Consider the following 12,286-nt stretch of genomic DNA (forward strand, 5'->3'; position numbering starts at 1 on the left):
GGCTGGAAAAACCTTGGATCATTGTTACCCTAACTTCCGCGATGCATATAAGGAACCTGCCCCGCCCTCCTTTCGGAAAAGCTGACCACGACTCCATTTTGTTGATCCCTGCCTACAGACAGAAACTAAAACAAGATGCTCCCACGCTGAGGTCTGTCCAATGCTGGTCCGACCAAGCTGATTCCACACTCCAAGACTGCTTCCATCACGTGGACTGGGATATGTTTCGTATTGCGTCAGATAACAACATTGACGAATACGCTGATTCGGTGTGCGAGTTCATTAGAATGTGCGTTGAAGATGTCGTTCCCATAGCAACGATTAAAACATTCCCTAACCAGAAACCGTGGATTGATGGCAGCATTAGGCGTGTAACTGAAAGCGCAAACCACTGCTTTTAATCAGGGCAAGGTGACTGGTAACATGACCGAATACAAACAGTGCAGCTATTCCCTCCGCAAGGCTATCAAACAAGCTAAGCGTCAGTAGAGACAAAGTATAATCTCAATTCAACGGCTCAGACACAAGAGGTATGTGGCAGGGTCTACAGTCAATCACGGACTACAAGAAGAAAACCAGCCCAGTCACGGACCAGGATGTCTTACTCCCAGGCAGACTAAATAACTTTTTTGCCCGCTTTGAGGACAATACAGTGCCACTGACACGGCCTGCAACGAAAACATGCGGACTCTCCTTCACTGCAGCCGAGGTGAGTAAAACATTTAAACGTGTTAACCCTCGCAAGGCTGCAGGCCCAGACGGCATCCCCAGCCGCGCCCTCAGAGCATGCGCAGACCAGCTGGCCGGTGTGTTTACGGACATATTCAATCAATCCCTATACCAGTCTGCTGTTCCCACATGCTTCAAGAGGGCCACCATTGTTCCTGTTCCCAAGAAAGCTAAGGTAACTGAGCTAAACAACTACCGCCCCGTAGCACTCACTTCCGTCATCATGAAGTGCTTTGAGAGACTAGTCAAGGACCATATCACCTCCACCCTACCTGACACCCTAGACCCACTCCAATTTGCTTACAGCCCAAATAGGTCCACAGACGATACAATCTCAACCACACTGCACACCGCCCTAACCCATCTGGACAAGAGGAATAACTATGTGAGAATGTTGTTCATCGACTACAGCTTGGCATTCAACACCATAGTACCCTCCAAGCTCGTCATCAAGCTGGGTCTCGACCCCGCCCTGTGCAACTGGGTACTGGACTTCCTTACGGGCCGCCCCCAGGTGGTGAGGGTAGGCAACAACATCACCACCCCGCTGATCCTCAACACTGGGGCCCCACAAGGGTGCGTTCTGAGCCCTCTCCTGTACTCCCTGTTCACCCACGACTGCGTGGCCACGCACACCTCCAACTCAATTATCAAGTTTGCGGACGACACAACAGTGGTAGGCTTGATTACCAACAATGACGAGACAGCCTACAGTGAGGAGGTGAGTGCCCTCGGAGTGTGTTGTCAGGAAAATAACCTCACACTCAACGTCAACAAAACTAAGGAGATGATTGTGGACTTCAGGAAACATCAGAGGGAACACCCCCCTATCCACATCGATGGAACAGTAGTGGAGAGGGTAGTAAGTTTTAAGTTCCTCGGCATACACATCACAGACAAACTGAATTGGTCCACTCACACAGACAGCATCGTGAAGAAGGCCTCAGGAGGTTGAAGAAATTCGGCTTGTCACCAAAAGCACTCACAAACTTCTACAGATGCACAATCTAGAGCATCCTGTCGGGCTGTATTGCCGCCTGGTACGGCAACTGCTCCGCCCACAACCGCAAGGCTCTCCAGAGGGTAGTGAGGTCTGCACAACGCATCACCGGGGACAAACTACCTGCCCTCCAGGACACCTACACCACCCGATGTCACAGGAAGTCCATAAAGATCATCAAGGACAACAACCACCCGAGCCACTGCCTGTTCACCCCGCTATCATCCAGAAGGCGAGGTCAGTACAGGTGCATCAAAGCTGGGACCGAGAGACTGAAAAACAGCTTCTATCTCAAGGCCATCAGACTGTTAAACAGCCACCACTAACATTGAGTGGCTGCTGCCAACACACTGACACTGACTCAACTCCAGCCACTTTAATAATGGGAATTGATGGGAAATGATGTAAAATATATCACTAGCCACTTTAAACAATGCTACCTAATATAATGTTTACATACCCTACATTATTCATCTCATATGCATACGTATATACTGTACTATATATCATCTACTGCATCCTTATGTAATACATGTATCACTAGCCACTTTAACTATGCCACTTTGTTTACATACTCATCTCATATGTATACACTGTACTCTATACCATACTGTATCTTGCCTATGCTGCTCTGTACCATCACTCATTCATATATCTTTATGTACATATTCTTTATCCCCTTACACTGTGTATAAGACAGTAGTTTTGGAATTGTTAGTTCGATTACTTGTTGGTTATTACTGCATTGTCGGAACTAGAAGCACAAGCATTTCGCTACACTCGCATTAACATCTGCTAACCATGTGTATGTGACAAATAAAATTTGATTTGATTTATAATAGTTGTATGTTTATTATGAGTATTTCTGTAAATTGATGTGGCTCTCTGCAATGTCACCGCATGTTTTAGAACTACTGAATGTAACGCGCCAATGTAAACTCAGATTTTTTTATATAAATATGAACTTTATCAAACAAAACATACATGTATTGTGTAACATAAAGTTCTATGAGTGTCATCTGATGAAGATCGTCAAAGGTTAGTGATTCATTTTATCTCTATTTCTGCTTTTTGCTGGCTGTGTCTTTCTGTGGCTTGGTGGTGACTTAACAATCGTTTATGGTGCTTTCACTGTAAATCCTTTTTGAAATCAGACACTGTGGCTGGATTAACGAGAACATTATCTTTAGAATGGTGTAAAATACTTGTATGCTTGAGGAATTTTAATTATGAGATTTTTGTTGTTTTGAATTTGGCGCCCTGCACTTTCACTGGCTGTTGCGGGGGGGGGGGATTCTGCAGTCCATGACAGACTAAGACATGAAGGTCAGTCAATGCGGACATTTTCAAGAACTTTGAAAGTGTCTTTAAGTGCAGTCACAAACAACATCAAGCTCTATGATGAAACTGGCTCTCATGACCGCCACAGTAAAGGAAGAAACAGAGTTACCTCTGCTGCAGAGGATAAGTTCATTAGAGTTAACCTCTTGCTCCTACCTGACACGCAGGCGTCCCATCTACACATCTGGAAATGCAAATGCGCTACGCTAAATGCTAATAGTACTAGTTAAAACTCAAACGTTCATTAAAATACACATGCAGGGTATTGAATTAAAGCTACACTCGTTGTGAATCCAGGCAACAATTCAGATTTTTAAATTGCTTTTCGGCGAAAGCATGAGAAGCTATTATCTGATAGCATGTAACACCCCAAAAGACCCGCAGGGGACGTAAACAAAATAATTTGCATAGTCGTCGCTACACAAACCGCACAAATAAAATATAAAACATTCATTACCTTTGACCATCTTCTTTGTTGGCACTCCTAGATGTCCCATAATCACTATTGGGTCTTTTATTCAATTAAATCGGTCAATATATAGCCTAGATATCGATCTATGAAGACTGTGTGATAAACGGAAAAAAATAGCGTCTTATAACGTAATGTCATTTTTTAAAATTAAAAAAGTTGACGATAAACTTTCACAAAACACTTCGAAATACTTTTGTAATGCAACTTTAGGTATTAGTAAACGTTAATAAGCGATCAAATTGATCACGAGGCGATGTATATTCTTTAGCTGTCCGTCTGGAAATAATGTCCGGGTAAATCTCAACCAAAATATCCGGTCGGAGACTTGAACAAATGGCTTGTCTCTTCTTCGTTTGACCAAGAAACAAAGCCTAGGCAAATGACAAGACTGTTGACATCGTGTGGAAGCTGTAGGTATTGCAACCTCAGTCCCATTTATTGTGGTTTGCCTTTATCAATGGGTAGAAGTGGCGGATGGATATATATTTCCATTTTCAGTGATCAGATTTTCCTGCGCTTTTCGATGAAACGCACGTTCTGTTATAGTCACAGCCGTGATTTAACCAGTTTTATAAACGTCTGAGTGTTTTCTATCCACACATACTAATCATATGCATATACTATATTCCTGGCATGAGCAGCAGGGTGCTGAAATGTTGCGCGATTTTTAACAGAATGTTCGAAAAAGTAGGGGGTAGGAGTAACAGGTTAACTGCACCACAGATCGCAGTCCAAATAAATGCTTCGCAAAATCAACTGTTCTGAGGAGACTGCGTGAATCGGGCCTTCATGGTCAAATTACGGCAAAGAAACCACTACTAAAGGACGCTAATAAGACACTAATGCTTGGGTTCAGAAACACGAGCAATGGATATTAGACCGGTGGAAGTCTGTCCTCTGGTCTGATGAGTCAATTGTTGAGATTTTTGCTTCCAACCGCTGTGTCTTTGAGAGACACAGAGTAGTAGGTGTGTGGTTCCCACTGTGAAGCATGGAGGAGGAGGTGTGATGGTGTGGCAGTGCTATGCTGGTGACACTGTCAGTGATTTATTTAGATTTCAAGGTACACTTCACCAGCATGGCCACCACAGCATTCTGCAGCGATACTCCATCCCATCAGGTTTGCGCTTGGTGGGACTATCATTTGTTTTTCAACAATTGAGATTGTTTGGGAAGAGTTGGACTGCAGAGTGCTCAGCATATGTGGGAACTCTTTCAAGACTGTTGGAAAAGCATTCCAGGTGAAGCTGGTTGAAAGAATGCCAAGATAGGAGCAATACTGTCATCGAGGCAAATGGTGGCTACTTTGAAGAATCTGAATTATAAAATGTATTTTTTGTTGTACTACTTGATTCCATATATGTTATTTCTTAATTTTGATGTCTTCATTATTATTCCACAATGTAGATAATATTAAAAAAATAAAAAATAAACTCTTGCTTGAATAGGTTTGTCAAAACTTTTGACAGGTACTGTATGTCTGGGTGATTGATTCATCATTTGTTATGAACACGCTTCTCAATATCTCAATAGTGTTGTTTAATGAATGGAAACCATGCTTTTTTTAAATGACCACATGATTAATGAGTAGCCTCACTGGCGACTTGTCATTCAGAGCACCTGTTTTGAGCCCCGCATTTTTTTTAATGTTATTTTGTCACATATCAGTTTGCAAACAATGCAAACAGATTGCAAAAAAATACATATCATTGAATTAATAAGCTGTATACAAACATGGTCTCTTTTTTATATTCTTGAGTAAGGCAGCTCCAAAATGCAGGTGGTTCAGCCTAGCTCAGTGCTTTCAGTGGTGGTGCAACAAGCCATCAGAAAATATGGAGCATTGCGCCATGATTGGCTTTAGTGCTCTGTCACTCATGAGGACGCTACGTCACCGCCAAGTCTAATACCCTGACTACACCGCTCGCCTCGATTGCGGGCGAGTTGCAAAATAAATGTAGAAATCTATATTATTCAATCATTGCACCCACACTGCTCACGCACGCCGATGAGTGTCTGCGTTGCCTAGGGAAAACATAGAAGTCAGTTCTATTTGTGAAACAGATCGCGCTGCTCTGGCTCTCCCATCTCCTCATTGGTTATACCCACGTGGGTGACTGAAAGATGAACGAGGTCGGTGGCGGTAATGCACTTAATATAAAGTCCAGAGAAGAAAAAGCCTGGAAGGAGGAGTGATGACTAGAAACTATTCTGTTGACTGTTTTACGTGTGGATTAATTGTCGTAGTAGAGGACCTTGTGCATTTCAGGTAAAATAACAACTCAATGTTTATATCCCAGGACAAATTAGCTAGTAACAGCAAGCTAGCTAAATAGCACATATTAGCTAGCAAGTGCAAGCTAGCTAGCTAAATTTCCATAAATGTTTAATGCTTTTTGACCTGTCCCCAAATTAATGTAATTGGTTCAGAGTTTGTTTTGATATTTTAACCTGTGTGTTTTGATCGCGTTTAGTGTGGGGGGACAAAATAAATGTATGCATCAATGGGTTGAAGTGGCGGATGGATATATATTTCCATTTTCAGTGATCAGATTTTCCTGCGCTTTTCGATGAAACGCACGTTCTGTTATAGTCACAGCCGTGATTTAACAAGTTTTATAAACGTCTGAGTGTTTTCTATCGACACATACTAATCATATGCATATACTATATTCCTGGCATGAGCAGCAGGGTGCTGAAATGTTGCGCGATTTTTAACAGAATGTTCGAAAAAGTAGGGGTAGGAGTAACAGGTTAACTGCACCACAGATCGCAGTCCAAATAAATGCTTCGCAAAATCAACTGTTCTGAGGAGACTGCGTGAATCGGGCCTTCATGGTCAAATTACGGCAAAGAAACCACTACTAAAGGACGCTAATAAGACACTAATGCTTGGGTTAAGAAACACGAGCAATGGATATTAGACCGGTGGAAGTCTGTCCTCTGGTCTGATGAGTCAATTGTTGAGATTTTTGCTTCCAACCGCTGTGTCTTTGAGAGACACAGAGTAGTAGGTGTGTGGTTCCCACTGTGAAGCATGGAGGAGGAGGTGTGATGGTGTGGCAGTGCTATGCTGGTGACACTGTCAGTGATTTATTTAGATTTCAAGGTACACTTCACCAGCATGGCCACCACAGCATTCTGCAGCGATACTCCATCCCATCAGGTTTGCGCTTGGTGGGACTATCATTTGTTTTTCAACAATTGAGATTGTTTGGGAAGAGTTGGACTGCAGAGTGCTCAGCATATGTGGGAACTCTTTCAAGACTGTTGGAAAAGCATTCCAGGTGAAGCTGGTTGAAAGAATGCCAAGATTGAGCAATACTGTCATCGAGGCAAATTGTGGCTACTTTGAAGAATCTGAATTATAAAATGTATTTTTTGGGGTACTACTTGATTCCATATATGTTATTTCTTAATTTTGATGTCTTCATTATTATTCCACAATGTAGATAATAAAAAAAAAATTAAAAAAAACTCTTGCTTGAATAGGTTTGTCAAAACTTTTGACAGGTACTGTATGTCTGGGTGATTGATTCATCATTTGTTATGAACACACTTCTCAATATCTCAATAGTGTTGTTTAATGAATGGAAACCATGCTTTTTTTAAATGACCACATGATTAATGAGTACCCTCACTGGCGACTTGTCATTCAGAGCACCTGTTTTGAGCCCACATTTTTTTTTATGTTATTTTGTCACATATCAGTTTGCAAACAATGCAAACAGATTGCAAAAAATACATATCATTGAATTAATAAGCTGTATACAAACATGGTCTCTTTTTTATATTCTTGAGTAAGGCAGCTCCAAAATGCAGGTGGTTCAGCCTAGCTCAGTGCTTTCAGTGGTGGTGCAACAAGCCATCAGAAAATATGGAGCATTGCGCCATGATTGGCTTTAGTGCTCTGTCACTCATGAGGATGCTACGTCACCTCCAAGTCTAATACCCTGACTACACCGCTCGCCTCGATTGCGGGCGAGTTGCAAAATAAATGTAGAAATCTATATTATTCAATCATTGCACCCACACTGCTCACGCACGCCGATGAGTGTCTGCGTTGCCTAGGGAAAAAATAGAAGTCAGTTCTATTTGTGAAACAGATCGCGCTGCTCTGGCTCTCCCATCTCCTCATTGGTTATACCCACGTGGGTGACTGAAAGATGAATGAGGTCGGTGGCGGTAATGCACTTAATATAAAGTCCAGAGAAGAAAAAGCCTGGAAGGAGGAGTGATGACTAGAAACTATTCTGTTGACTGTTTTACGTGTGGATTAATTGTCGTAGTAGAGGACCTTGTGCATTTCAGGTAAAATAACAACTCAATGTTTATATCCCAGGACAAATTAGCTAGTAACAGCAAGCTAGCTAAATAGCACATATTAGCTAGCAAGTGCAAGCTAGCTAGCTAAATTGCCATAAATGTTTAATGCTTTTTGACCTGTCCCCAAATTAATGTAATTGGTTCAGAGTTTGTTTTGATATTTTAACCTGTGTGTTTTGATCGCGTTTAGTGTGGGGGGACAAAATAAATGTATGCATCAATGGGTTGAAGTGGCGGATGGATATATATTTCCATTTTCAGTGATCAGATTTTCCTGCGCTTTTCGATGAAACGCACGTTCTGTTATAGTCACAGCCGTGATTTAACAAGTTTTATAAACGTCTGAGTGTTTTCTATCGACACATACTAATCATATGCATATACTATATTCCTGGCATGAGCAGCAGGGTGCTGAAATGTTGCGCGATTTTTAACAGAATGTTCGAAAAAGTAGGGGGTAGGAGTAACAGGTTAACTGCACCACAGATCGCAGTCCAAATAAATGCTTCGCAAAATCAACTGTTCTGAGGAGACTGCGTGAATCGGGCCTTCATGGTCAAATTACGGCAAAGAAACCACTACTAAAGGACGCTAATAAGACACTAATGCTTGGGTTAAGAAACACGAGCAATGGATATTAGACCGGTGGAAGTCTGTCCTCTGGTCTGATGAGTCAATTGTTGAGATTTTTGCTTCCAACCGCTGTGTCTTTGAGAGACACAGAGTAGTAGGTGTGTGGTTCCCACTGTGAAGCATGGAGGAGGAGGTGTGATGGTGTGGCAGTGCTATGCTGGTGACACTGTCAGTGATTTATTTAGATTTCAAGGTACACTTCACCAGCATGGCCACCACAGCATTCTGCAGCGATACTCCATCCCATCAGGTTTGCGCTTGGTGGGACTATCAGATATCATTTGTTTTTCAACAATTGAGATTGTTTGGGAAGAGTTGGACTGCAGAGTGCTCAGCATATGTGGGAACTCTTTCAAGACTGTTGGAAAAGCATTCCAGGTGAAGCTGGTTGAAAGAATGCCAAGATTGAGCAATACTGTCATCGAGGCAAATTGTGGCTACTTTGAAGAATCTGAATTATAAAATGTATTTTTTGGGGTACTACTTGATTCCATATATGTTATTTCTTAATTTTGATGTCTTCATTATTATTCCACAATGTAGATAATAAAAAAAAATTTTTTTTTTTAAACTCTTGCTTGAATAGGTTTGTCAAAACTTTTGACAGGTACTGTATGTCTGGGTGATTGATTCATCATTTGTTATGAACACACTTCTCAATATCTCAATAGTGTTGTTTAATGAATGGAAACCATGCTTTTTTAAATGACCACATGATTAATGAGTACCCTCACTGGCGACTTGTCATTCAGAGCACCTGTTTTGAGCCCACATTTTTTTATGTTATTTTGTCACATATCAGTTTGCAAACAATGCAAACAGATTGCAAAAAATACATATCATTGAATTAATAAGCTGTATACAAACATGGTCTCTTTTTTATATTCTTGAGTAAGGCAGCTCCAAAATGCAGGTGGTTCAGCCTAGCTCAGTGCTTTCAGTGGTGGTGCAACAAGCCATCAGAAAATATGGAGCATTGCGCCATGATTGGCTTTAGTGCTCTGTCACTCATGAGGATGCTACGTCACCTCCAAGTCTAATACCCTGACTACACCGCTCGCCTCGATTGCGGGCGAGTTGCAAAATAAATGTAGAAATCTATATTATTCAATCATTGCACCCACACTGCTCACGCACGCCGATGAGTGTCTGCGTTGCCTAGGGAAAAAATAGAAGTCAGTTCTATTTGTGAAACAGATCGCGCTGCTCTGGCTCTCCCATCTCCTCATTGGTTATACCCACGTGGGTGACTGAAAGATGAATGAGGTCGGTGGCGGTAATGCACTTAATATAAAGTCCAGAGAAGAAAAAGCCTGGAAGGAGGAGTGATGACTAGAAACTATTCTGTTGACTGTTTTACGTGTGGATTAATTGTCGTAGTAGAGGACCTTGTGCATTTCAGGTAAAATAACAACTCAATGTTTATATCCCAGGACAAATTAGCTAGTAACAGCAAGCTAGCTAAATAGCACATATTAGCTAGCAAGTGCAAGCTAGCTAGCTAAATTGCCATAAATGTTTAATGCTTTTTGACCTGTCCCCAAATTAATGTAATTGGTTCAGAGTTTGTTTTGATATTTTAACCTGTGTGTTTTGATCGCGTTTAGTGTGGGGGGACAAAATAAATGTATGCACAATGGCGCACACATGCAGCTGGTTTGGGTTCCGTGTAAGGGTAGACCTCGAAAATTCTAGCCACTTGGGTGCTGCGATAGAGTGACATTAGAAGTGCCCATCCAAGAAGGCTCAAGGTCATTGGCCACAGATAAAATTACGTCAAATCACGTTATATGTACAGTAGCTTTGAGTGGACTGATCGTTTCAACACCATACTTTCAAATTCTTAGCTAAAAGTCATCATCGTGAATCAAGTCGATAATCTATTTGCAAATCCTTTCTTAGTCCGCCCCATCCCGCATGCGGGATCGTGACTACAGCCTCAAGCTCATTACCATAACGCAACATTAGCGATTTCTAAAAAATGCAAATGAAATGAAATAAATATGCCTGCTCTCAAGCTTATCCTTTTCTTAACAATCCTGTCGTCTCAGATTTTCAAAATATGCTTTAGAACCAGAGAAAATCAATAATTTGTGTAAGAGTGGTGATAGCTAGCTTAGCATTTAGCGTTAGCATTTAGCACGCAACATATTCACAAAAACCAGCAAAGGGATCAAATAAAATAATTTACCTTTGAAGAACTTCAGATGTTTCAATGAGGAGACTCTCAGTTACATAGCAGATGTCCAGTTTTTCCTGAAAGAATCTTGTGTAGGACACAACGTTCCGTTTTGTTACTATGCATTTGGCTACCGAAACTAACCGAAAATTCAGTCACCTACACGTCAAACTTTTTTCCGAATTAACTCCATAATATCGACTGAAACATGGAAAACGTTGTTTGAATCAATCCTCAGGGTGTTTTGTCATATATCTCTTCATTGAAATGCCAGTCCTAGAAGCCTGCATTCTTCTCTGATTCGTAGGTGACTTTTGCGCACCAATTTCCACACAGACACCGTGCGGGACCCCTGGTAAATGTAGTCTCTTATGGTGAATCTTCCAATGATATGCCTACAAATACGTCACAATGCTGCAGACACCTTGGGGAAACGCTAGAAAGTGTCCGTTCATTCCTGTAGCATTCACAGCCATATAAGGCGATCATGGAAAACATACCCTCAAAAATCCTGTTCATTTCCTGGTTGCTCAAACATCTTGGTTTTGCTTGTAGCTTTACTTCTATGGCACTCACAGTGAAAATCTTTGCAGTTCTGGAAATGTCAGAGTGTCTTCTTTCCAAAACTATCAATTCCAAGCATAGTCGAGCATCTTTTCGTGACAAAATATTGCGCTTAAAACGGGCACGTGTTTTTATCCAAAAATGAAATACTGCCCCTATAGGACTAACAGGTTCCTTGTCATATGAAGATAAATAATGAAGAGAAATTACAGATAAAATGTATCGGTGCTCATCGACCATTGGACAAATACATTACACAACAAGTTGGAAATCTCAAATTCAACAATGAGCGGTTTGGAAGGATTCAGTGACAGTGGCTGTGTGGTCCCAAATCTGGAATTAAGGGGCTCTTTCCCAAGTTTAAAATTATAAAAATGCAACATTGGACATGCTGCGCCGCACTCAAAACAATTGTTAACTCGGAACTGAGATAATTTGACTTCAGTGAGTTCAAGACAACTGGCAAGTCGGGAATAAAATAGCTCCAACTGGGAAAATGTGTTTTGAATGGTCATCCAACTCAGAATTGCAGATCTGGCTCCTTCTAGAGCTACAACCTGAAGATCAATGACATCATCATGATTCAACCTTGTTTTTTCCGAGTACCCAGTTGTTTTTTTGTTTGACAGGCTTTTGAAAAATTAACTATTTTTCATAAAATTGTACAGTTATCTTAGCTAGCTGAATTGCTAGCAGAATTGTTTACTTGTTGCTAAGCAGTTGCTAGGGACTCTCCTGGAAGAAGCTAGCTCGCTTACAAAGAATAACAACAAAATATATCTAGTTAACAGAAGAAAGGAAGACAAAATAAGGACAAAAGAAGGACAGAAGAAAAAGGAAAAGAAAGAGGACAACAAAGTGAAACAGTCAGCACTTCTATTGCAACTTCGTATTTCGTTGTCCTAACGTAGTCTACACTGCTATCTGCCCAGCAGCTAGCAAGCTAGCAAACGTCCACCGTCTACCGAATAGCAGCACTGTAGAAACTATTACACTCAACTGAACGACTTGATTAGTGTAGTGTTAGCTACATAGCTAGCTA

This window comes from Oncorhynchus keta, chromosome 4 (genome assembly GCF_023373465.1).
Source record: "Oncorhynchus keta strain PuntledgeMale-10-30-2019 chromosome 4, Oket_V2, whole genome shotgun sequence".
Classification (NCBI taxonomy): Eukaryota; Metazoa; Chordata; class Actinopteri; order Salmoniformes; family Salmonidae; genus Oncorhynchus; species Oncorhynchus keta.